At 39.6% G+C, this 27,272-nt stretch overlaps 1 protein-coding gene across 6 annotated transcripts in view; it reads left to right on the top strand.

Annotated features, from left to right (window-relative positions):
- Positions 1-27,272, top strand: part of LOC106072847 (arginine-glutamic acid dipeptide repeats protein-like) — a 204,825-nt gene that overhangs the window by 40,832 nt on the left and 136,721 nt on the right. Inside the window, exon 1 of one of the 6 annotated variants that reach the window (XM_056008934.1) lies at positions 14,673-14,795. The exons of 4 other annotated variants lie outside the window; for them this stretch is intronic. The gene's annotated coding sequence lies outside the window, so the exon portion shown is untranslated. Of the gene's footprint in view, positions 1-14,672; positions 14,796-22,710; positions 22,729-27,272 lie in introns of those variants that run through there. One more of the 6 variants, XM_056008935.1, reaches the window with a different exon arrangement.

Below are 27,272 nucleotides of genomic sequence, written 5' to 3'. Positions count from 1 at the left end.
ACAAGTGGTGATTGGAGACTCGACGTACGTGCAATTTGGTTGGCCAAGTTCCACTTCCAGAAATTCTGTTTATTACGTGCTTAGGTCCAGAGTTCTCTTCCTTTGTTTTTATCTGCTGCGCTCCTTGTTTAAAGTACAGGCCGCCGTGATCTGGCACCCTGGGTTCATTTGTTGATGACAGTGCTGCACTTTGAAAGGACGCCATTATTTGTGTCTACAAAGAACATGTCGCCCAAAGTGCGGGCATTGTTTGCGTGCGGTTTGCACTGAGCATATCTATGTTTTAGTTCAGACAGTAACTATTTTAGTCTTGTCAGGGGTGTATCCTCCCTAGTCTCAAATACACGCTGGACAAGCTTACATGATTGATTCGTGGAGTAGATTCTACATCTTGATCTAGATGTTATTATTTGTTTGATTCTACATCTGGATCTAGAAGTTATAGTGTGTTTGATTCTACATCTGGCTCTAAATGTTATTGCTTGTTTGATTCTACATTTGGATCTAGATGTTATAGTAAATTGTTATTGTTAATCCAAGATTGGGTGTTGGAAAAATAACATGTAGGCTTACAAACTTTTTACCATACAGACAGAGTGAGTTGATATAAGCTTTGTAAAAAAGACTTATTGATCTTAATTCATAATTAATTTCCCTGTCAGGCCCAAACCTCCTCATAACTATTTGTCTGTGGTAGAAACAATCTTTCGTTTCTTATCGAGCAGTCTATCCCCGTTGTTCGTGTTCATAATAGGCAAACATCTGTCTATATATAATTCTCTTCATGGCTCAAGAGTTTGGACAAGAAGTAAAGGAAAGACCACTCTTTTATTTCTGCAAGTCGGACTAGAGTTATCCTACGAAAAAAAAAGAGGGGAGGTGAGAGAACAAGTAGTATTTACCCGTCACAAAATAGCAGGGCCGGACTTAACCGTTGTATCCAAGAAGTCATGGAAAGATCACTCTTTTTTATTTCTACCCCACGTAGTTTTAGCGGCGAAAAAAAAAAAAAGAGGGTGGGGGAAGAGAACAAGTAATCTACTCTGTATTCACCCGTCACTAAATAGCAGGGCCGGACTCAACCGTTGTGGGGCCCTATGCGAAACGGATTTCGCGGGGCCAAGTTTGGTTAGGGATACGGATAATAAGTGAAAGTTAAGAGTTTGTATTAGAAAATAAATTCGTCTTTGCATTTTATTCATTCTTTACTACATACAGAACTACTTTACGAGCCTTGCATGTAGCGAAGCCATACAGTTTATCATAAAAATTTTATCCGAGAAGCTTTTTTCACTAGATTCCACAATTCCGGGTATTGCATAATGCCATTTTTTTTTATAGCGCGTAGGATTGGCGTTTTCTATATTGAATGACACTCCAAAATGACAATTTTTGTCTATATATTTCGAGAGATTTGTATGAGTTTTCTAAAGATTTTAATAATGTCCGAATATTTCCAGGACTTTTTCGTATATCTTGCAATTTCAGGAGATTTCCAGGAGCTCTTGGTAAATCGACATGATGCCTCTGGAAATCTGTTTTAAGTTATAAAATGGTTTAATTTAATAATTTATACATCTAGAATTAGCGCGGGTCCTGTGAAAGTGCGGGGCCCACTGCGGTCACATAGGTTGCAGTGGCCTAATGCCGGCCCTGCAAAATAGCGGCGTATGCTACGCCGCGGTTCGACTAGTTCTTATTATACAAAGTCATTGACGTTTTACTTTTACTTTGCACGGCATTTACAAATCATTGAAATCACGAGTTGGTCCTAAACGAGGCCTAAAAGAAAAGAATGTGTTGACTGTATCCAGTTTGTTTGTTGTCCACTCCTGATATAGACAAACAAGGCTATGTCTGTTCTGTCAAGGATTCAAACAAACAGCGGGAAATGGTTAAGGAAAAAAAAAAAGAATATATAATATTTATATCATAAGATAAGGAAATAACTGTAAGGAAAACTGTTACAAAAACAAAACGATGACACGCTGGGCTAGTTTTACAAGCACTGGTCTTTCTGTACACACATGTTGCAAGGACCTTAACTCCGTTCTCTATGAAACAAACCAATGTAGTCACACAACAAAACAACATATAAACATACAACAAATCACTAATTAGGTTATGATATCCTAGTCCTCGCGAACATAAATACATTAATATTTCTTGTGTGTGTGTGTGTAGTTTGTGCTCGCGTGTGTGCTGTTTACGTGGCCACCGTCATTAAGTGATTTACACACTTTGTCTGGTGTTCTGTTTATTTACATCATCGGAAACACGGCTGTGCTTTGCTCTCTCTCTCTCACACACACACACACACTCACACAGACACTCACACAGACACACACACACACACACGTTCCTTCTCTCTCACTTTCGTGATGGTTGTCGAGTATGGAGGTTTCTGTGATAAAATGGAAGGTGGTCGACAGTGATCTCGTCAATAGCGCCTTCTTTTATTAAAACGCTGTTAACCTCTGACCTTTTGTGCGCGCTGTGGGATGCCGCCGCACTTGCCCGTGTAAACGCCTGGAAGCGTAATGTATTACCCCTAGTTTCTAAGCAAGACCTGGTGTGGTGCCTGAATCCATTCCTTGTCTTGGGCGCCTCGGAGATGTAGGAATTGACTCTTCAACTCAACAGACTCAGGCCTTCATGTAGCGCGAGCTCAGAATGAATCCTTAGGAGTAGCAATGAGCCGCTCCGCACTTTTATTTAGTGTATAGCAGTGTTTCCCAAACCTTTAACCCAAGCGTACCCCGTTTATAATTTTTTTTAATGCTGAGTACCCCTCGCCCCCCCCCCCATTTTATTTTATTAATAGAACATAATAACTGGGAATTTTTAAAAAATCAGCATAATTAATGAGGTGCAACGCGTACTCCCTCCAAAGTCTTCCCGTACCCCTGGGGGTACGCGTACCCCACTTTGGGAAACACTGATGTATAGGATCTATTTTCCCTTTTTAAAGAATTTGTTTTGTATCTCTAGCACAAAAAAACAAATTGTTAGAGTATTTCATCTGTTGGAGAGTATTTGCTATTCTTGATGGGAACTCCATTGTTTCTTAATGATGTATTGTGCGAATGATCGAATGTTCTGAAAATATGTTTTGATATTTAGCGTTGTCAGTTTAGTTAGGTAGTTAGTACCAGCAAAAAAAAGAGTCAATGTAGACTAATATATGTATTTTCCCTACTGTGTACCTCAACAGAATGTGATACAACTCTATCACGAACTGTGCATTGGGTTATGGCCCATTTTCTTTGCCATTAGCTGCTTCACTGGGCGTCTGTATTGATTTTTTAGAGATTAACAAGACCTCCTCACGTGAACGTGATATCATCTATATATAGCAACTCTAGACTAGAAACAATTTCTCGGTTATTTCCCCTGGTGTAGTTGCTTTTTCAAAGCTTTTATTGAACTTTTATTTGACTATTCTTTCTTTCTCTCTTTCCTCTCTCCTTCTCTCTTCTATTCTTTATCTCTTCATTTCTCTATTCAACTTTTCTCTCTTTTGCTTTTTCTGTTTCTCTCTCTCTGTCTCTCTTTATTTCCTTTATTTTTCTTTACACGCATTCTCTATCTGGATGTTTATCTTTCTTTCAATTTGTATCTATTTCTCTTCTTTCTCCTCCTCTCATTTATCTCTTTTTCTCTCGCTTTGTCTACTGTACCGTACAGATATTTAAGAACTAACGGTAATCCCAACTGCTGCAGAGTTGCCACATTACCAGAACACTGTTAAAGAGATTACAAAGAATTTTGTTTCTCTAACAAAGCTCGACCCTGGCAGTGCCAGAGAATGAACAGCAATTCGTTTTTAACATAATAATAATAATAAGGCCCTAAACATCCTTAAAAAGATTCTCGCCAGAAGGCGGCACTGCTGCAGCGCTGCCACATCAACAGGAAGGTCCTCTGTGAACACAGTTAAAGGGAAACTACAATGTATTTTGTTTCTCTCTGACGAAGCTCGATCCAGTGCAAGAGAATGAATAATAATAATAATTATAATTATAGTAATTATAATAATAAGCGATTATGGAAGCTATTTATAGTAACAATACGCCCGAAGGGATAATGACAACTGACCTCTGAGAGACATTCGAAGCCCTAAGCACTCCTAAGAGAGGATCCTTATTACCTGTCAGAGGGCAGTACTACTGCAGACCTGCCACATCACTAGAAAATTTCTCAGTGGACACTATTCAAGGGACTACAACGAGTTTTCGTATACTTTTCACGAAGCTCGACGCTGGCAGTGCTGGTGAATCAAAATTAATTCATTTCAATTAGAATAATAACGTTGCAGTCCTGACATAATTGGACTGACTTTATTTTTGGACAGAAGCTCGCTGGATTCAACAAAATGGTCGGAAAACGTGAGGGGGGGGGGTTGGAGGGCGGGATCACATTAATATCTTGCTTTTAGGACACACGAAGGTCTGCATTAATTATTTGTGTCAACGTGTCGCGTAAACTCAGTTGGACAGATCTAAAGTGGCCCTTGGGCTCTAGATAAGCAGATCATTACCTAACAAATCAAAAAAAGTCTGTCAAGTGATGCAAGATACGTGATCGTCGTGGAGCAAGTTTCTGTGTCTACATTCACCAACCAAACCCCTCAAGCTATTGTATTATTAAAACAAGACGAACTCTTTTTGTAAGGGAATATTTCTTACAACTAGCAATACGCAGCTGTTTCAAATGTTCGTCATGTACGTTAAAAATATGGAAGGTTTAAACCTTTTGTTTCGTGTAATGTAATTTATTCCAAAATTATTATTTTTATTTTCACTTTGGTATTGTTACTTTCGTTATCCTTTGAAAGAATACATTTAGAAGAGATCCTTAGTACACTGCTACTTAATTGCTTATCCCATATCCCTTCTTGAAATGATGGAGGATGAACTGTGTCGTTGGGCTACCACTCATGACTCTACTTCTTCAATCCACCTTCCCCCCACCCCCTCTCTCTCTTTCCTTCAACGTTCTCTATTAATCATTCAAAGAAAAAATGACGCGCATAACCCTTGATATTTTCCACCCAGTTAATCTTTTGTCTACCTCTCTTTCTCCCGCCCGTTAGTCTGCCTTGTAGGATCGTTGTAAAAAAATCTAATAAAACTCGTATTCAATGGCCCAAGGGTGATAACCATTTCTCTTTGATGGTTTCGATTATTCTCCCTTGCCCACTCCACAAAACAATAGATATACTTGACGTATTATCGTATTGTGGTTGTTGTATAATGTATTGAATGCGTAGTGAAACATTGTCTTCTTTTAGACGCTCGGCTACGGTATCGATAAACCTGGCCTTGACTTGCCTTGTGTGTGTCTGGGCGTATGGCCTAATTCACTAATCTAGTCGATTGTGGATGTATGAGAAGAAGCCCGAGGCTGGGCCAATGTGGGTACGCCTATGACCTAGCCAACTTAAAAACATGCTTTCCTTCTTCTTCTAAGTTACCTCTCTCTCTTTTCTCCTCTTTTCTCCTCTTTTCTCTCAACTTTCAACACCAGTGGTTTGAGGTTAGAAGAACTGGACTGACACATTTGTTTAAAGACTCATTGTCTGATTTCTTATACTTGTCTGCCCATACTGACGTACCATTGTCTGATTTCTTATAATTGTCTGCCCATACTGACGTACCATTGTCTGATTTCTTATACTTGTCTGCCCATACTGACGTACCATTGTCTGATTTCTTATAATTGTCTGCCCATACTGACGTACCATTGTCTGATTTCTTATACTTGTCTGCCCATACTGACGTACCATTGTCTGATTTCTTATATTTGTTTGCCCATACTGACGTACCATTGTCTGATTTCTTATATTTGTCTGCCCATACTGACGTACCATTGTCTGATTTCTTATATTTGTCTGCCCATACTGACGTACCATTTTCTGATTTCTTATACTTGTCTGCCCATACTGACGTACCAGTCACACTTACTCGCCAAAGCCCAACGTATCGTTAAACTTCCTGTCCTGCACGCGCAAACAAAAAACTGGATCACTTCCTGCTCACACATGCGTAGACTGGGTTCCTTCCTGGGGGGGGGGGGCTGGGTACTGATTGTTTCACCCTGGATAGAGTATGATTCTCCCCCCCCCCCCACTCCCGCGCCACAATGACTGCGGGAGGTGCTAGGACCATTTAGTCCTGTGGTCTCGACGTCACATTAATACGTAGCATTGACAATCAATAAGCCAGCTTTGCAAAGAATACTCGATTCCTTCCCTTGGCGGCACAACATAATGTAGCCTATTATCGCCCTTTCACTTAACTTATGTAAGCATTATGTGGCCAGTTAATGACTGTGTGCACGTGTGTAGTTGAGATTAAATGTCGGGATGTGTATGTTAAATTGTGCACATGTGTAGTTGTCTGTATATGTGTTCATCTGGGTGTTTACTTACTTAGTAGTTGTGTATGTGTAGTTGTCTGTATATCGTTTTTATGTGTGAGTGTGTGTGTGTTGACATGTAGTTATGTCTATGTGTAGGTGTGCGTATCTTTTCTCTGCCACTCTTGTCCCTTGTTACACTACATTTTCTCCTTCACTCTCTTGCCATCACTCTTTCTAACAGATAAAGATTCAAGATTCTCTCTGGCCTACTGCCCATTATAATTAGGCTACTCTTCTTTCCAGTCCCTCTCTCACTTCCTTTCCAACTCTCTCTCTCTCTCTCTTGTTTTGAAAACTTTTATCATTAAATCCGCACCATCAGTTAACATATTATATTGCTTTTTAATGTTTATTTGGAAATGAGGCGTTGTAATTGTGTCACCCCAGTATTCATTGAAGATGTGTTTAGAAACTACCTGCCAACTTCAGTAGTTGTGTTTTTTAAATAAGTTTTCCTTTGACTATGCTCGACATTCAAAACAAATCTTGAACAAATGTTCTTCATCTTTCATTGTTTGCTGTCAGTTTTGGGGTTGGTTTAAATATGTCGTATTTTTTTTGGGCGGTTATTATTTATGTTTATATTTAGCGATCTAAGGATAGAGTCTAAATAAGTAAATTGATAAGTAGGTCAACTAATGCTTGTTAGTATTTGGGATTTATTCGCATTTTTAGCACTAGTAACTTATTGCTTTTAGCTCACACACACTTACATACAACTAATTTTAACTACTGAAACTATTTGAAGACGTTGTTTTTTTTTCCTCTCTCTCCATTCCCCCCTCTCTCTCTCTCTCTCTGCTCTATTCCTCGACCTTGTCATGAACTGCCCTAAATACATTTGTAATTCATGAACTGTCTAATATATTCATAGTATTGACACTGTCGGTGTTTAGGTAGCCCCCTCCACCCCCCCCCAACATCCTATTTATTCTTTGGCATATCACCAGTCCAGTGGTGTAACATAGAGCCCTCGGGCTGGGGATCGATACATGCCACTCCCTCCCCCTCCCCTTTCTGTATTGCTTTTTTACCTCTCACTTTGCCATCGATCGATTCATTGGGGCGGCCGCTGCGGCACCCGCAATGTTGTAGTAGATGTTGATTTGATGAAAAATGATGTTGAAAGGTACATCTAACGGTGAGAGCTGATGCAACGGATGTTGATACTCGAACATATGGAGTGAAGGGAAGGACCAAGGTGGATGTGATGCTGTGACGTACTTGGGACTGAACAACTTCATGAACACAAGTCGTCTCGGAGCTGGCTTAGGGCTCGAGCCGGTAAACTGGAGTTTGAGCCCAAAACTGAACTCGTTAGCTTTTATCTCTTGGTGGAAACGTGCTTCAGGGTTCCATTCTAATTAGGCAAAATACTATTCCATATACTTATTTGGCCACACAATACAGGATGACTGCTCATGTGTCCTGAGTACTGATAGGAAATGTCTGTTTTTTTTTGTTCTCGCCTCCTCAAATTAGCCATTCATCTATATTCTTTAAAGAATCCATTTCGATATTTCTGGTTTCGTTTTTTTTTCATTGCTTTAAATTATTGACCTCCCTGTTTAATTAATTCCATTTCAACTCTCTGAGTGGATGACAATAAAAGAAAACAAAAAACGTGCACGGTATCGCTATTGAGTTTAAAGTTCGTATACTTCATCAGTTCACATTACAGACATTAGCTAGACTGTTGTCATTGACTATCAAGCGTCAATTCTAGAATGAAGATAATTATACATTAGTCACTACTTTCTTTTAAGGCGACAGGCCGCCCACGCGACAAGAAGTTTGACCTAAGTGATAGCAACACTGGCATATTTACTGCTGTGTAGTGGTCAAGTTCTCAGGTCATTGGTCAACTCGAATTTCCGAACACCTTCGCCCTTATTGAAAGGATCAATCTCTTGAGACAATAGTTATCGAATGAAGAGAGTAAAAACAGTTTATTCTGGATGGGTGGACATGTCTGTCAGAAGACATCCGATCAGAACAATGAACCCCGTGTGTGTTGGGAAAAAAAGGGGGGTGGTGTGTTGTGTGGTAATTGTATCTTGGTGAGTGTACTGTTTATATCTTGTGATCTTACATGAAATTTCATTTCTATAGTCTCCCCTTCCCTCCCTCACCTTTCCATAAACCGTAAATAGCCCAGTTAGAGAGAGCATAAAGGAAGGGTCTCGGATTTCAGATACCATACGCAACAGAAGCAGAAAGAAGGGTGAAAATGCAACGGCGCCTGGTGATTACATATGTCCGACCTGCGACCTCAGCTGTGTATCAAGGATTGGCCTCTTTAGTCACACAAGAAGTTGCATAGGGAAAAGTATATCTCTCGAGACGTAAAATGCCACAGAACTAGCCCAGTAAACTGTTGAAAAACAGTTACTGGAAGCAGAGATCCACACATAATGGATTACAAGTACATTAAAAATGAACAAGTTCAATTTGTATTTCTAAGTGAATCCCTTTGCGGTTGGGGAGGGAAGTTTTGTGTCTAATTGTTTTTTTTTCTATTTTACAGAACAAACAATTATTGTACATACCACGTAGGCAAGTCATATTGTGTGTAACTTGGCAATTTCCCTAACAGTAAAACCAGGATGCCAACTCTGGCAAGTGGTTACGTTATGCACCATGGTGGGATTACCTGCGTGGCAACCACCTGTACTACGTCACACGAGCTAGTCCGAGGCCAATAGCTAGAGTAGGGCTTAACACTGACCTGCAAGGTCACAACATGTGGCTGCCTGGTCGTGCGGTTTGCACGCTGGACTGTCGTTCGGATTTATCGATGGTCAAGGGTTCAAATCCTGCCCGCTCCCATCCCCCGTCGTCCTGCGGGAGGTTTGGACTAGGAAGTAAACTATCTTCAACTCTGAAGGAACATCCGAAACATGTCAAACATTTTACAAACAGTTTAGACCACAGTTGCCACGTCGTACAGACCTGTGACATGGGCGACAAACTCTTGGTTTAAACTGCCCACAGGCTGAGACGTTGCAGGTCAGGCTTCATGTCTTCTACGACGTTTGGCCTCGATTAGGTGATCTGGACCGGGACCAGTCGTCGTAGAAGGCCTGAACATTGACGTGCAACGTCACAACCTGAAAACCCATAGTAAGTCGCCATATTTGTTAGTGATACTACTCGAAACGTATAGAGCGCTGTTAACAAACATAATGTAGGCCCAAGGCGCTGTGGTAACTTACTAAACATAAACACGAGAGCTAAAATGACATAATGATTTAAAACCAACGACTTAACAGAGTTTAAGTCACTGATTAACTTGCATGACTAGACTGACAAATGAAATGCGTTGGATTTAATTGTTTTGAAGTAACGTCTATAAGATAAGATAATAATTTTTGTTTTGTGTTTTTACGTAACAAATCTTCAACCCCCCCCCCCTCCGTAACAAATCGTAACAAATATTTACCCCCCCCCCCCCAAAGCCGTTACGTAATATCGGAACGTTCCCTCTGACTCTACCTAGTTCCTGTAACAATTCTCATGTTAGTGGTGTCCAAACTATGCCCCTCGGTCTATATCCGACCCGTGTTATCTAGCCCTCGAAATCACTGCCCGCATATCCTAATAAACTCACAACACACAGTTCCAACGTGCTGAACACTTTATTGTGGATACTTCGTAGGAAATATATATGGAGCCCAGATTGGGCAACACTGCCTTGTTAGAGTGGCTACCAAACTCTGGTAAGTGGAAGGCTCAGGTGGCGTGTACTTTCTCTTGCTGTTTCCAGCTGATTGCTTTGGACACTGGCCAGTGATAAACGGGACTTCGTTTAAGCGATAACAGGTGTGTGTGCGTATGTTAAATAGTGACGTGTATCGTGTGGTTGATGGGCCTGGTCTGTCTTTTTATCTACCAGGACTCGGTTTCTTAAAAATGGAATCGTCTATAAATAGCAGTTTTATTCGCCATCTGAAACAGGTGCTCACGAGACTAATAGATACAAGTAGATTCCTCACTACGTGATGTTGTGATGGCTCGGTAATGTTGTGGTGGTTCTGTGTTTTCACACGTCTCTAGTGAACCAAACATCATGTTCTAATGCAATGTGTGGGAGATGGGAGCTAACTTTGGACGAGTCACTTGCTAAGTTGACTCATGTTGAGTTCATTTAAACTTGTTTGTTGATCTACTAACTGGCGAGGACAGGTTCCTTATGTCATCATAAAGGTGACATCATTGAGATTGTGTCTATGTGTGTGTGTGTGTTTTGTAATTGTGCAAAGTTTGTTTAAAGATATGGATAGACCTCATTAGATTTCAAAATAATTACAAAATAAATAATTAAACCTCCCGCTAATGGACGGGGATAGGCAGCGGGCAGGGGTTGAACCATCGAGACCACCGAAAGACAGTGCAGAGCACATACCACACGACCAGGCAGCCACTATCCTACTTTACACAAAGTCCTGCGCTTTCTCGGCACATTTAAAGTGGTTCTTTCCCGCCACATACCAGAAACTTGTTCGGATTTGGCGAATTGCAATTCAACAGAATGAGTGTGTAAACAATTGTTTGTGTGTGTGGACGAAAGGTTGTGTGCTAGAGTGTACTGACTTACTTTTGTCTCCCATTAGAGACGTCGTGATACGATTCAATAGCACCAGAAGATAAAGGCAGAGGGCCATTGATAAACATTGGGTGATTAGGAATGATTGGTCAAAATTGGTCTCACGTGGTGTGGACCATCTCGTTGTAGCATTTTTTTTGTTTTGTTTTGTTCATTGATTGTAACTTTTGCTGTGAGTTGACGTCGTCACTGGATCTATATATCACTGGATCTATATGTGACTTGATCTATGTGTCACTGGATTTATATGTCACTGGATCTATATGTCACTGGATTTATATGTCACTGGATCTATATGTCACTGGATTTATATGTCACTGGTAACAACAAAAGTCACCGAGTAGATCAAAATGATTTGCTACTACAGGAGAAGACAATGTGCATCTTAATGTTATACAACAACGCTGGCCGGGGGGGGGGGCAGTCTTCTTTAGTGTATTCTTTATGCCATAAGTATATAATTCCATTTCTGGAGATTTTTTTTTGGTGGAATACAGTTTAGTTGCGTACTGCCAGATTAAAACTTTATAGTATATATAGAATGTAAGTTGGGGATGTAGTAATGCCCAAACTACGGAACGAATATCCGGCCCGTTCCGCTTAACTTCCGGCCCCTCGAAACTCCTGCTAGTGATAAAATAAGATAAATGTAGTAGACTCTAGTAATAATAGCTGTTATCAAAATCTAACTCGCTACAATAACAAAAGCCTTTCAGTCTCACGTTCTGGACTCGTGTGTCCCAACTAAAACCACTAACGACATTGTTGCATCATTCACAACCAATCGCTAACCTCTTCCCACCGTTACCATAGAAACGCACAAAGACAAACACACACTCCATAACAATCAGGTAGCAACTGCTACCCATTTCTAAAGAGTCCCCGGCTAGGGTACATTGTTGAATGATTTAAGAATCAGATGAGAGAGAGAGAGTTGTACACAGAGCAAATGTAAAGTCAATAGTTGAACGAGTCATTTGAATGCTGCTAGAGCTTAGGGAATTTAATTAGACGCCTGAGAGTTGATCTATTGACATACAGCTAATGAAGTTATTGACACACATATCTTGCTGCCAGTGACACTGACAAACTTGATGGCGATATAACTGTGGTGTGTGTGGAGCGGGACCTGAGCGGTCAACAACAAATCTCTTTCTCTCCCTCTCTCCCTCTCTCCCTCTCCCTCCCTCCCTCCCTCCCTCTCTCTCTCTCTCTCTCTCTCTCTAGTGCTAGCTGGTATGCGTGTTGGGGCGAAGGAGGGGAAAAGAAACAGAGGGAACAGTCCATTATGAAAAGCATCGAATCGAAAGTCGACCAGACAAGTCAAGGGGAGAAAATGTGTTGGACGATTTCTTTTCCCCTTTGGAAAACGGATAGATCTAAGCATTTCTAAATCTCCACATTCCAAATTCCTTCAACTTGTGGAAACTCCGTCAACAAGCTACTAGCATTGAATGTAAGCTTCTAAATAAATAAATAAATAAGAAAGTCCTTAAAAAAGACAATCCTCTATAATTAACAAAGACAATCAAGAAAGGACAAAACAATGGTCCGATGGAAACCTTTAAGATCACAGTACAACTAGAACATTTCACAACTCAAGGCGGATAGTAACATACATTTCAATTGTGATTGTGAAAAAAGGGTTGGGGTGACCATGGAAGTACCCTGGATATAAAAAGTAGTTAAGAAAAGTGTGTGTGTTTGTGTCTGTGTGTGTGTGTGGGGGGGGGAGATAATTGATAGGAACAAAGTATTAAGAGACTTGTGAGCTTTTCCTTGACGTGAAATTCCTTTATTTTTTTTTTTCGTATCAAAAAGCGACATCCATCATTATCAACATTCTCTTAAGTCTTCCATTGAACCTTTTATACTGAACCTTGTCGCCCAACATCTAAACTCACTTCTTGCTGAGCCCTGCAGCCTTATAGATCCAAATCTACTTTTAGGGACACTAATTGAAGGTTTGTTCTAAAAGAGGGTAGCAGATTCTTGTATGCTGAATTGTTGCCATCTTTTGTGAATGAATACTGTGCGGTGGTTCGTTGGTTTGGTCACATAGTATTATCGTCAATATTTTATGAAAGGAAATAGTGAAATGTTTTAATCATAATCATAGCATAATCATTAAAGACATAGGAGGCGCGGTTTGGCTTCCCAACCGGTGGTACGGGGTTAGAATCCTGGTGAAGACTGGGATTTTTAATTTCAGAATATTTGGGCGCCCCTGAGTCCAAAGCTCTAATGGGTACCTGACATTAGTCGGGGAAAAAGTAAAGACGGTTGGTTGTTGTTCTGGCCACATGACATCCTCGTTAACCGTGGGCCACAGAAACAGGTGACCTCAGCCTTATAGATAGCAAGGGGAACTTTACTTTTTTTTTTTACGGTAAAGGCATGGAATGGAAAGCTTGATTTGGAAAGTTTTAAACCCAAACCATTTGGCCAGCGCCTTCATTGTGCACGTCTTGTTTAAAGTCAACAGCACCTGTTCCCTAACTCGCCCCACTTAAATGGGGTCGCCTAGTTGTCACGAGGCAGCGACTTTAAACCAAGCGACAATCACTGAACTCTAACAAGTCCTTCTAAATCTTTTTCACTCTACAAATGTTAATACACGGTAGGTAGTTTTTGTGGTGGGGGGGGGGGGAGAGAACCATCTACTTAGATGCCGTATGTACAAGTCAATGGTTTAGTATTTGAAGCTGCCATCTATTAGTTGATGTCAGCTTTTGTCCCTACCCATTTGAAACTATGGATTGGGGGAAGATTTGTGTGACACTCTATTGGAAATCGGAGTTTCCCGGATCTTTTTGTCTTGCATACATCCCCAGCTGTCGCTTTAATTAATTTCCGTCAGCTTTTGAACTCAATTTGGCTCAGGGATTTCAAAAGCCTATCTATCGTGCGAGCTGGGGGGGGGGAGGAAGGAAAAAAACGGGGTGGGGGGGGGTCGAGTTTCAACACTTGGCTTCTCTTAGTCCGCGTTTTTTTTTTAATTTTTTACCTGCGTAGATAATGGACGATTGTGACGCTTTCAACCTTTTTATTGTTGGGGCTGGTTTTTTTTTTTTTTAACGCCACGAGAAACAAACACTACTGCAGCGAACACTGGAGCACAATCAACGCACCGTCCTGTAGACAAGGGGAGATAGTGCTATTGGAAGGGAGATAAGTCTGTGGGGGAAGATTATAATATGAGGATAGAAAATAAAAAGGATTTACAGTTTGGTTTTCAAAAACATAAATTTGAGTTTATTTGTGAATGGTATAATAAATGAGATGTCAAGAGTGCGATGTGGTTTGAAAGAAGAGTGGGTGCCAGTTATCCGGCTTGACGTTAAAGGAGTCGAGGTTTTAATGGGACCAGCAGCTGTATCGGTTTTAGTACAACCTTGTAATCGGCTGCCCGCGCTTGTCTGCCGTGTTGAGGGAACACGTTGCGGGGGCTTTGGTGAGGGGAAGAAGAGGTGGGACTGAGAGAGGGCCTGGAGAAAGAGGAGCGAGAGAGGGAGGGAGATAAAGAGAAGAGGGGTTTGTGTTCTTGGCTATTTGATAATGGCGAAAAATGAGAGACGGTAGGAGAGAGGGGGGGGCGAGTCTGGCGGTGGGGAGGGCACTTGCTAGTAGGATGTCGTCTGCCACGCTAACTCGGGACTGCACGAGACAGTGAAGAGGGCGAGGATTGTTTGTGTGCATGGATTCTCACCAAGTTTGTTTTATTTCGCCTACGTTTTTGGAAGAACTTAAATGTTCCATGAATGGGGTTTGTGTCTTTGTTTCTAAGCATCTCTTCTAAAAACATTAGTTATCTTTTTTTTTTCATTTTCCTTGTAGATCTAAGTGTTGAAAAATGTCCATTTAGAAAATAAGTTGATACGTAACAGTCAAGGCTCAAGTGTTTTCATAGCACGAACTGAATGGCATGCTTCCTTCGTTAGTGTTAGGGACATTGTCATTGTCCTATTGTTCTTGGTCCTCCTTAGAGATCTGTTGTGTTACAGCAGATACACACACACGCTTTTTAAAGTCTAGTTAGTCTAGATTGTGTCACCTTGATACACGTGGATTCATGTTGTTAATTGGTTGTAAGATGAGACATAGTCTTGTCGACCTCTTTTTAGATCTAAATTATTTTAAATCTAAATTCGGAGTCTAAATGTAGAGTAACTGACTGTAACATTATACAAAAGATAATACCCTAGACCTAAATTGGAGCATTGAAGGGAAGGCAGAGAAGATAATACCTGTCTCTGCCTTTGGTAACATCTGATTCATCCATGTCTCATACTCAGTGGCGTTTCTGACTAGGGGGGCGCCAGGTTTTCTCTCTCTCCCACTTATCTCAATGCAGCATGTGTCAACGCCATTGAATGTGACCCGAATCCTAAGTTTGTAATTTAAAACTATTCCAGTAGAGGCCGGTAGGGGCAATATAAAAAAAAATAAAAAAACTAGATGTAGGGATTTTACTCAATTTGAGCTGCTGTCTCCATCACTTTCAGCCAATGACATTCATGTCTCTTCACTGTGGTGGACAGTAGTGTGCATTTGTTTGATGGCCTCTCAGTTAGCTTTGTGGAAGTACAGAGATTCTGAATCTAGAGACTGGATCCTGAGTGGCTACGGTTTAATGTTTGTTTGTGTGTGTTTAAAGGTCGTTTAACAGTGTTTGTGTGTGTGGTAGATCTATGTGTTAAAAGTCTATTAATTTTGTGTGTGTGTTAGAAGAATGTCTACAGTCTAGACAATTAACATTGTGTGTGTAACATTATGTCTGGATCTGTTGAATCTTGTATGTGTTGGGAGAAGGTCTAGATATGTTAAACCGTGTATCGTGTGTGTGTGTGTTGGAAGAAGGTCTAGATTTGTTTAACCTCGTGTCGTGTGTGTGTGTGTTGGGAGAAGGTCTAGATATGTTAAACCGTGTATCGTGTGTGTGTGTTGGGAGAAGGTCTAGATATGTTAAACCGTGTTTCGTGTGTGTGTGTTGCGAGAAGGTCTAGATATGTTAAACCATGTATCGTGTGTGTGTGTTGGGAGAAAGTCTAGATGTATTAAACCGTGTATCGTTTGTGTGTGTGTTGGAAGAAAGCCTAGATATGTTAAACCGTGTATCGTGTGTGTGTTGGAAGAAGGTCTAGATTTGTTTAACCTCGTGTCGTGTGTTTCCATTGATCTTACGACACATTCTGTTTGATGAAAGAGTACTGGACAATTAGCACTACTTTGACTGAAACACTAAATTCTCTCGAAGCTACACTTAAGTGTCATTACCCAGATAGGTCACATTGACACAGCTTTGTCAACTTAATGAGTCTATTCAACTTGTCGTATGGAGTGCAGTGTACACTAACAGTCAGAACTGAACTAACCTTGCTCATTAGATGATAAAAACAAATCGTTGCGACATCATAACTACATTCTACCTCGGGTTGCGTTTGCTTTACCATTTAAGATACAGAGCCTGGATATTTGTAAACAAGTTTGTAGTCAACAGCATTCAATCTTTAGGCTGAAATGAAATGTCCTTTCCTCCAATCCGTCCGTCTTTTATTAACTCTTCTGGCTGTCTCTCAATCATCTAATTAGAAAACAAGAAAAAAAAAGGGGGAGGGGGGGAGGATAACGTCGTGCATTATTACTCATAGCACGCGTATGGGTACTCATCATCTTCACAATAAGCCTGTCCCTCTGCATAGTAAGTGGAGTCGGGCTGACACACAATAGTACTGTCGCTAAGAAGCCAATTGTTCATTCAGGCTTACCAATTAGCCAATGTAGATCTACCTCCGTACTGCCTTCGTGAAAAGGAAGTCGCCCGTTCAAATGTCTGGTCACGTGACTTTTAGTTGGATGGTTTTAAAATTGGATTTATAGAGATTATAGTTATCTACCACCGGTTACCGATTTGACTATAAATTCATTATTGTTGAAATGTAATTTTTGTTAAAAAGATATCAGCTAGATGCCTTTGTTAGATTGCGGTATTTCCCGGGAAACAGCTGCGTTCCTCACTAATCTTCGGACTCGAAGACAAGCCTTATTTTGTTAGAATGGATTGTTTACTTTCAAACTATTTTGTCTTTGGCTTGCAGTGTTCTATAAGTCTTAATGTACGTATTATGAACCAAACATATTCATGACTTTGTTACTCATGTTGATTATATTTATGTACATCAACCTCGTTCTAAAAATAGATCATGGTTTATCCTGCTGATAACAATGCTGCGAACCTGACCTTTATACGAGCTGGATGTCTGTCTTGTTCACGTTCTGCTCGTGTCTGTAGCTGTCTTGTCATCTTGTTCGTCCCCTACACTAGGATTACAAATAGAGTATTGAGGCTTTTCATACAATCACGACTATTGAAGAATAAATCAAATAAAAAGACCACCAGCTCTATAGTTTCAAATTGTTTCTTTTTAGTAAGTTGTCCACCTTGAAATCTGAATGAATCAATTTTGTATTTGTTCTAATCAAAGAACTGGGATATCGATTGCTGTGCTTTTATTACCAGGGGGCGAACATTAATCTATTTAATATCATTGCCATTGGTGTATCAATTCCGTTTTGTCAGCGTCGGCGCTTAGGAGAAAAAACGCCCCATGCCCACATTTATAAGATGTTATGTACTGAACTTTTCTATTGAGCTACAAGTTTATATCTACCCTTCCCATTCATACAGTGTTTCATGTGGAATCTGTTAGACATAGATATATTTCGTAGTCATAATTTATTTGTTTGTACATGTCCCTGAGTCTTATTTGCTGTTGTATATTTCCCTCTTGTTTTTTTTTCTTGTTTTGGCAAGGATTATATCTACTTATTGTTATTTCAGAAAGTTGTTTTAAAACAAAACAAAATTAACTCAAAATCGATGGGGGTCAATGTGTGTTTATTTGATGATAGTCGCGTTACTACGATAGTAAGAAGATAATTTGGTTGAGCAGCCTTATACCATTTTGGTTTCTGGATTAACGCCCTTTAGAAGGTGGAAGTGGTCCTAGTTTTATGACAAGCTTTGAAAACCTTTGCCGGCTCTCGCTTTGTAGGCTGTGGGCGCTTGCATATTGTTTCTTCTTTTTACCACATTGACTTTAATACATATATCATATTTAGACAGAGGCGTCGTTAGGATTTATGTCACCCGCTGTGATAATTAATTGAAAAAAAAAAAAGTAACATTTTTCGTAGGTTTATTTGAAGTAAAACCATTATACAAAAAGAGCCAACTACGTATATGCATTGAATGGTAAACAACAGTCACGTGTGCGTGGATTTGTTTGAAATAGCGTTGTTTATAACAGTTTATCACTGGGTTGTCGAGCCCTCGAGGGTATCCCCCCCCCCACTATCCCTCCCCAGGCGAGTTGGTATTTGTTTGGAGCAGTGTGTTTAATATCAACTCTGTTTTAGAGATAAGTGACAAGTTATTGGAAGTGGCCTAATGTTAGCTACAACAACCACAGAACATGAGCTACACTACATTGATGATAAACCAGTGTTTGTGAAACCGGTGTTTTGTGATGTTGGTACAGTCATGGAATCCTGACGAAGAAAAAAAAAAAGGCCTCCATGATACTGTGGGAACAAAATGAAATGTATGGGCGGCTGAGGAGGGGGTGGGGGTGGTCGTGAGTGGGACAACGGGTCGTCCCGGTACTTAAATTAATCGCAACTGTTAAAACTACAGTTCTAGCAGTCTAGGAGATGATCTATGACATTTGACATGAATGTAATGACAAGAGGAGGGAAAACACTGGCACTCATAGAACGCCACTGCACTTGACATTGCTTGAGACGGTGTGCTTCATCCAGTTCTTGTCTCTCATCCCCTCCCCCACACCTTTCTTTATTTTCTGCTACTTTAATAGAATACGATTTTGTTGCTTGTTATATATAATGAGTATATAAAAGAGCTGATGTTATACTGGATGACTGTAATGAGGATATTTGTGGCTGTAGATGTTCTGTGCAATGTTTATGTCCCCTCTCTGTTTATTATCTCTCTTTGTTGTCCTCTCTTTCTCTTCATGGAACTCCTCTCTTTCTCCTCGTGGAACTCCTTTCTTTCTCCTCATGGAACTCCTCTCTTTCTCTTCATGGAACTCCTCTCTTTCTCCTCGTGGAACTCCTCTCTTTCTCCTCATGGAACTCCTCTCTTTCTCTTCATGGAACTCCTCTCTTTCTCCTCATGGAACTCCTCTCTTTCTCCTCATGGAACTCCTCTCTTTCTCCTCGTGGAACTCCTCTCTTTCTCGTGTCTGCCTTTCCGCTTACGCTCTTAAGTTTCTTCTGCCTCGCTCTGTGTCTGTTTCTCCTCCTCATCTTCCCCCCCTCTCTCCCTCCTTTCTGTCTATCTTCTCTATCTCTCTGCCTTTCTTCCCCCTCTCTCCGTGTCTTTGGTTCTCTTTCTCCATTCAGGTCTCTACTCTTTCTACGTATCTGTCTCTCCTCTTTCCATGCTTGTCTCCTCTCTCTTTCGCTCTGCCTTCTCCGCCCTCTCTCTGTGTCCTAATCTCCTCTATCTTACATATAAATCTCTTGAGGGTCGCTCTCCTCTTTGTCTGTTTTGCTCTCTTGAGTGTCTTCTATTTCGCATGTGTGTGTGTGTCTCTCTCTCTCTGTTTCTGTTCTATGTGTCAGATTGTGTGTGTGTGTGTTTGCGGCTGTTACAACGAGCATGTTAACCAATATCAATTGTCTTTGAACAGCTGATAAATAGGCGAGTTTATTTCGAAGAGGGGTGTTAGCACGCCTTAATCTACAATGAACTGTCAATAATAGTTTGCTTTGTCTTGGTTTTGGGTCATTTGAGAGTGCGCAGTCAAGTTAATGTTGCCTTGTCTAGCTGTAGACATTTGCATAATTTTAAAAAAAATGTTTTTTTCCCTCTAATATTTGATACATTATCAATTATACTTTTATTTATGTTAGAAGTTGTTTATATAATTTGATAGCTTCCCCACCCCTACCCTAGTGAAAAACAGCTTTACTTCTGTGCTGTCTTTTCTCTGTTTTATAAAAGAAACGTCGCATTTAATAAAAAAAAAAAGCATTCCATATGGTTTTTATAATCTATGCACACACATATATATATATATATATATATATATATATATATATATATATATATATATATACATATATATATATATATATATATATATATATCCAAAACTAAAAAGTTAACTCGTGTAAGGTCCACTACTATTTTTACTTCACATAATGATTTACCAAATTGCATTAGTTCAGAAACAAAAGGCAGATTATTTGCAGAAGATGATTGGGACCCCTCAAGAAAACATTAAGAAACTGGAACGGACAAAAATAGAGCAGTAAGATTCATAATAAACGAATATTCACATTTGACTAGATTAACACCTTTAGCAAATCACAAAATTTACAAAGCCTTCAGGATAGAAGACTCAAAAGTAATGTAGCAATTATACATAAAACACTGAACCATAATCTTCAAATACAAAAACAAAACATAATAAAGTATTCAGAAAGACACAAAGATAAAGGCACATTCCTTGTTCCATACGCTAGGACTAATTTCTACAAATGCTTCTTCTTTCCTAGTGCTATTAGTGCATGGAATGGAATGGGTTGCCCGAGACAGCCAGAAAAACCTATGACTTGGCAGAATTTAAGTCATTGGTTAACATGCATGACTAGATGTATGACGCGTAGGACGTAATCATATTCATTTTTGAAGTAACTTCTGTATTTTATTAGATAAGAAGATAACTATTAATTTTTCAAATATCGAGGCTCTAAATGACTCAAAATTACACAAGACATCGATAAAGAGTTCCCCCCTCAGCTTATGTTTAAGTTAATAATAATGATCATATATTGTACTTCAATGTCACTGTTGTGGGTGGGAATAATGCACGAGAGTGTGTGTAACGCATTGTGTATATATATACCACTGACCCGCTGGGGCCTTCTACAAAACTTCATATAACATAAACTCCTTTTTTCAATATTAATTTTGTCAGATCTGTTTATGATGTCGTCTTCTATGTTTCGTTTATTTTTGAACTGCTAAGATTACAATCTTGATGTACAGAAAAAAACGTGTTTTAAATTATCTCGGTTTATTTTCCCTCGTTATTTCGTGTTTTTTTTTTTGTTTTTGTCTATTTCATTTTTTTGTTTGTTTGTTTGTTTTGTTTTGTTTACCTTGACGCTCTGAGAACAATGTAACATTAAAAAAAATAAACTATCAATAACTTGGCCAGGTTTCACATTCCTGAAGGCGCGGTGTAAATTACCTTTCGCTGTAAAGCGTTGCGGGCTGTGTGCGTGGAGGGCACACTATATGTTTAGCGCTATCTCTCTCCCTTTGCCTGCATTTACACCCCTTCTGTTCTATTTGACGGTTCGGGCTTGTTACCTGCGCCCAGGTATGGTATTGATCTGATAAAGAATTAAAGTGGATTTGTTCAAGGTGTATGTGTTTGTGCGATTGAGGTGTATTTGTAGATAGGTAAATTTGAGTTTATCTCTGTGTGTATGTATAGAGTTTTATATGCTGTTTGATGAAATATTCTAAAATGTCTGTATATTCTAAATGTCTGTATATTCTTTTCTCTCCTTTGAGATCCTGTTGACATATGCATCTGCTTGTATGTACGTGTGTCTGAGTACGTGCCAAGGTGTGTGCGTCCTTACTAATTATGTGGCGAAACTAATATCGTTAACCGCTTAGGAACACACAGGGAGATAATCACAGCTGTCTAGTATATATAACATGCAGTTATTGCTCTTGACAATGTAAACAGAACTTATGAGAGTTGGAGACTTTAATAATTAAAATGAAAACAAGCTTGAGAACTTTGTTAAAAATGTTCGTTTTGTATCAAATCCAACTTAACGTCATGTTAAAATACAATTATTACATTGTAGAAAAGCTCTGGAGTCACACTTGACTTCCTGCCTTAAACGTTAGACTCTTCACTGATTAACAAGTATCCAGACTTTCAGATTATAAAATGCAGGATTAAAATAAAATAAAAGACAGCAGAACAGCTCGTTAAGCAGTGACTCAATTTATAAATATAAAAAGATATCAAATTAAAACGTCTCCCTAGATCATGACTAATTAGAAAAATATGTGGTGTTATGTTTACAAGACGTGAAATCTATTTAGACTAAAGCCAAATTTAACGCTACCACAGGCATTCTGTTTGTATTGCCCTGCTCGGTGTATCTCAGGCCTCATTGTTCGCAGCTAAAACTAATAGTTCTAGATCTAGATCTTCGTTTCTTGAACTTCTAAAATGTTCAGGGTGATTGCCACTTTCTCCTTTAGTGTCCACTATCTTACAGCATCGCACCACCCCTTTTTTTTTTCCCCCTCATCTTTTGCTACAAGGCAAGATACGATTCGCTTGGCTGAACTTCCAGACGACGGATCAAATAGCCGTTGATTCGCTCCCCTCCCCACTAGCTCTCCACTCTCTCCCACCCCACACACCCAGCAGACGTTGGCGTGTCAGCAAAGGTTACACCTCTTCCGGCCGTGTGCTCTATGTGTAGCCCCTATTTTTTTTTCTTCTGACCCTTAACACGGTCCATCGTTGGAGCTTATCGGACCGTGTAGTGGACAAGTCTTCGAACGTTGCGGATTAGGCAGCGAAACGTGTCGCACTATTAGCTGGGATTTTCTTGGATTTGATAGTGAGGTGAGTCGCGATACAATTAATTTGTTTTTATTTACCCCGAGTCTGCGCCATATAGAATTGATCCAGAGACCAACAAACTCTGGAGTAGATTAGAACGATTATGATTAACCCTTTCAGAATTTTCTATTACTATTACGCTGTGACGATGGCATATCTAGATCCAAGTTTTATATCTAAACATACAAATAGATATGTTAATTTGACTATAGTATTTGACAAAACGTATACGTCTAGTAAAGTACCTCTTTCAGACTTTAAGATCTATAGAGCAGATCATGTTTTTAATGGGAAAGGTCATCTGTTTCTTTGGCCACGGTTAACGAGGATGTCATGTGGCCAGCACAACGACCGTCTTGACTTTTAACCCAATTTCACTGGGATTTGAACTGGAAACCCATCAGTACGGAAGCCAAACGCTCTACAACTCAGTCTCCGAATAGCTTAGAATTAAAACCAAAAAAAAAATAAGTAGTATCATAAATTTAATATTGGGATCTAAATCTTGTATGTTGTTAAATGTTCGACTAAGTTTTCATCTTAAATAAACTACACCTTAACACCATTCCTTTAATTGTTTTTATTCCTTTTGATTGTCATTGATCAAGTTGCCATTTGTTTTTTTGGGTTCTTCTATGCTGAGCTATTTAAGAAGTTACAATGCCTTTATGCTTGGGCCTCTCGTGTTTTAGACTGTCCCATGTGAATCTAATTACCTTATGGTTGTGATTCCAGTGTTTTTATCTTCATGACCGCTGTCGATGGTCTGTCAAGCTGCTGCTTCATGCTTGAATGACACGTAGATATATATCACGACATATGTATGTGTCCGGGTTCAAATAGTCCCGAGTATCACGACATATGTATGTGTCCGGGTTCAAATAGTCCCGAGTATCACGACATATGTATGTGTCCGAATTCAAATAGTCCCGAGTATCACGACATATGTATGTGTCCGAATTCAAATAGTCCCGAGTATCACGACATATGTATGTGTCCGAATTCAAATAATCCCGAGTATCACGATACATTAATGTGTCCGAATAGTCCCCAAAGAATAGTTTATGTCTGTACCCTTAGCCTTAGCTTACATCATTTATCCTATTGTGTTTCAATACATTACTTGAACTTTCTTTGTTAAATGCGCAGGAATGCGTTCTCTTGCTCTATAGCATCATACTATGTCACTGTAGATGTAGATTATGTCTAGTTTTCTGAAGATCTCATTAATCTGTTAAGTGTCTAGTGTTATTTCCACTAGACATCAACAGGTATCAGGTTGTTTTTGTTGACCTGTTTGTGTTAAAGAAGCCTTGACTTGGGCGACTGCACCCAGGCTCACACTGTCTGCACTGATCCAACACACCGGAACTCCCCACTTTCCTGATCCGAACAATTTCTCGTTGCTCAAGTTTGGCTTGAAAACAACAGACAACAAATTGCCGTTTGATTAATCAATAACCTTTCGCATTGTGACGCGCGGGAGGCATCTCTGCATTAAATAAGCATACAAGTCGTCTTTGTGTCCCACAATTCTGCAGTTGTTTTTTGTCATGGTTAGAGAGCAGTCTGTCTGTACAGTGTAGTTCAGATGTCTTGTAACAAGACCTATGTCTTTGTCTTGCTTAGAGGGCAGTCAGTCTGTACAGTGTAGTTCAGATGTCTTGTAACAAGACCTATGTCTTTGTCTTGCTTAGAGGGCAGTCTGTACAGTGTAGTTCAGATGTCTTGTAACAAGACCTATGTCTTTGTCTTGCTTAGAGAGCAGTCTGTCTGTACACTGTTGTTCAGATGTCTTGTTAACAAGACTTATAATGTTTAACTTCAAAGGTTGCGAACTTTTCTCCCCTCGTAATTGTTTTTTAAATTATTGTTCAGTACCGAGAGTTGTAATGTTCAAAATATGAGGGAAAAAAAGACCAACACACTTTTACTTTATCAAATATAGTTCAAGATAGATAATATAAAGCTAGTATAGTAGGCAGCCTCTGTGATTCTGTCGTGCTTAAAAAGATCAAATATTTTATTAAAATTAAAATGTGCAAGTTAACACACAAATCTTTTTAAAATCCAGTGTGTCCGTGTGTGCATTCTATATACATACAATAGTTTCAAAAATAAAAATAAAAGAATGTACGTTATTGTTGCACTTACAATTACATAATTTAATATTTATTAAATATTTTTACAATTTTAAAACATAAGACAGTTTATCTTTGATTACAAACCAACGATCCATTCAGAAAACGACAGTAACTAGTTCGAACACGATACAGGCGATGAAATCGCCTTTTCAATAGACGCAAATGATGGACAGACAGACAACACAAAAACCGAATGATGCTTTCCCTCACGGGGCGGCTAAAATATTTGTATCAACGGGCAAAGATTTGTCATTGATCTTTCCTTTCTTATCCGCTCATTAAGTGTTATTGCAAAACATTAATTTTATTACATAGAAATATTTTATTTTGTTAGTTTAAAAAATACGTTATGACCGCGGGCTAGTTTGAACCCGCGGGTTGTAGTTTGGAAATCCCTGCTCTAAATGAAGAAAAATGTATTTACATTCATATTGAACGTTCAGATAAATACATGCAGGAAATTAATTACAGCGGGAGAGAAAAAAAAAGACAACAAACTCGTATTGATCTCCAGAAAAGTTATCGTCCTTGTAAGGGAGAAGGCCATATAAAGACAGATAATGTCCCCTTCCTGAGATTACTTACTGAGTTCTTTCCCTTTGTTTTGATTTATATTAGTTTGAAGTGGAGTGGCTAGTATTTGCCTTATCGCTAGAGATTATTCAATAGAAGAATGTTACGAAGTCAGTGAAAGAAATAAAAAAGCATAGACACTGAAACTGTGTGTGGAAATAGAACTCAAAAATTTCACCATACTAAACAAAAGATGGACTAACAACACCCCACACTAAACAAAGGACAAAACGTTTCATTAACATTACAAACATGACGTCCTCCTATATTCAATAGGATAATAAACACGCTTGTCACGTGACTTTCCAGCCAATCATTGGACTAGTTCGCACTTTTACCTTTTTGCTATCTTTGTGTTCCCCCCACTGGCATGATACCAATAGGTTTACATCAAACGATAATCAACGTTGACTTAATTATAGTGAGACTAGAATGTTTCCAGCTCGGCGTGGACTACGTCTAAGCGTTGTTTTCAAAAAGGTATTTCCTTAACTTTCCACCATTTCTAAAGTCGTTTCGTCTCTCCTTGCTCCGCTGTCTAAGAACAAAAGCTCGCGCTGTTTGGAGGCCAGTGTGGCTTTTGAGTGCAAGTGCTGTGGATATGTTCCAGGACGAGTGGACTTTGAAGTGGTCGAGTTAGACTTGACTGAACAGCTTGATTGGTTCAACGGTATCTTTTGGGGTCCTTAGTGTAACCGGAGGAGGGGAAACGTGGCTGTTTGAGGAGCAAAAGGGTTTAGCAGAAAAGTTTTTTAAGGAATGCTTTTTAAATCTTCTTTGTGTGTAAGGCAGGGGTGAGGACTTATGAATTTTCTTGACGTGATTAGGCTCTGCCTCTGCTTCAACAAGTAGACATATAAAGTAATGGTTTAAAAAAATGGAAATTCATTTTGACTACAATAGTACAGTAATACAATTCTTGATGGGCTACTCAGCCCTGTACATTCAGTCTCTTAATACAATCTCTCTCTCTCTCTCTTTTGTTTTATTAAGGTATGTATGTCACAGACTGTTTTAGCATGCTGTGCCATTAACAGCGATTTTTTGTACAGGATCGTCTATCCCAAATACAACTTTGTTGATAGCCAGGCGTGTTTTCTTCTGTGTATGTCTCTTGTGAAGTGTGTACCTGATACTTAAGTGTGTGACTCAACAGCGGTAGCGTGTTAATGACATGTGGAGACGTTCTAATGACTGTATGTCATGTGTGTCCGTGACACTAGCGGAAATGACGTATGTAAATCTGTATTCTATACGGATCCTATAGTCCACCTCCCTTCTATTAGTAAGTCTTCTCTATGTCTCTTCCTATTCTTCTCCTCACCCGCCCCTCTCTCTTGGCACGTCCATGGTGTTAAACGTAATTTTAAGTACTCCATGGACGCCATTGTTTGTGGACCACTCGGGCTAACATTGGGGGCTCGGCACGGATCAAATAACTCCACGAGTGATGCCTCTGATCGAGTGGACCCGGCTGTCATAGAGGGTAAAGAGTGGGATTTCTCCGAGATGTTACATTCACGGTCAGGCTGGCTTGATAGCTGGACAAAATGACTCGCTCCATGGTGTGCATGTGGAGAAAGCCCCCTAGGATAGTGTTTATACCACACGCCGTTCTTCATCTAGGTCGTCTACTCTGTACGCAAATATCGGTCTACACCAGCGTGAATAAAACCAATTATTGTTTGATAACATTTCAAATCCTGTTCAACAATACGACAGTGTTAGGTTTGCATTGAAGAAGTCTTACTATTTAATGGACTGATTTCATTATCTATAGACTTCTTTGGACAAATCTAGTTTAATGTTAAAGTATAGTCATAATGAGAG

The sequence above is a fragment of the Biomphalaria glabrata genome, chromosome 13, assembly GCF_947242115.1.
Source record: "Biomphalaria glabrata chromosome 13, xgBioGlab47.1, whole genome shotgun sequence".
Taxonomy (NCBI): Eukaryota; Metazoa; Mollusca; class Gastropoda; family Planorbidae; genus Biomphalaria; species Biomphalaria glabrata.
The sequence above is the reverse complement of the archived record's forward strand: the minus strand, read 5'-3'. Positions and strand labels throughout refer to the sequence as shown.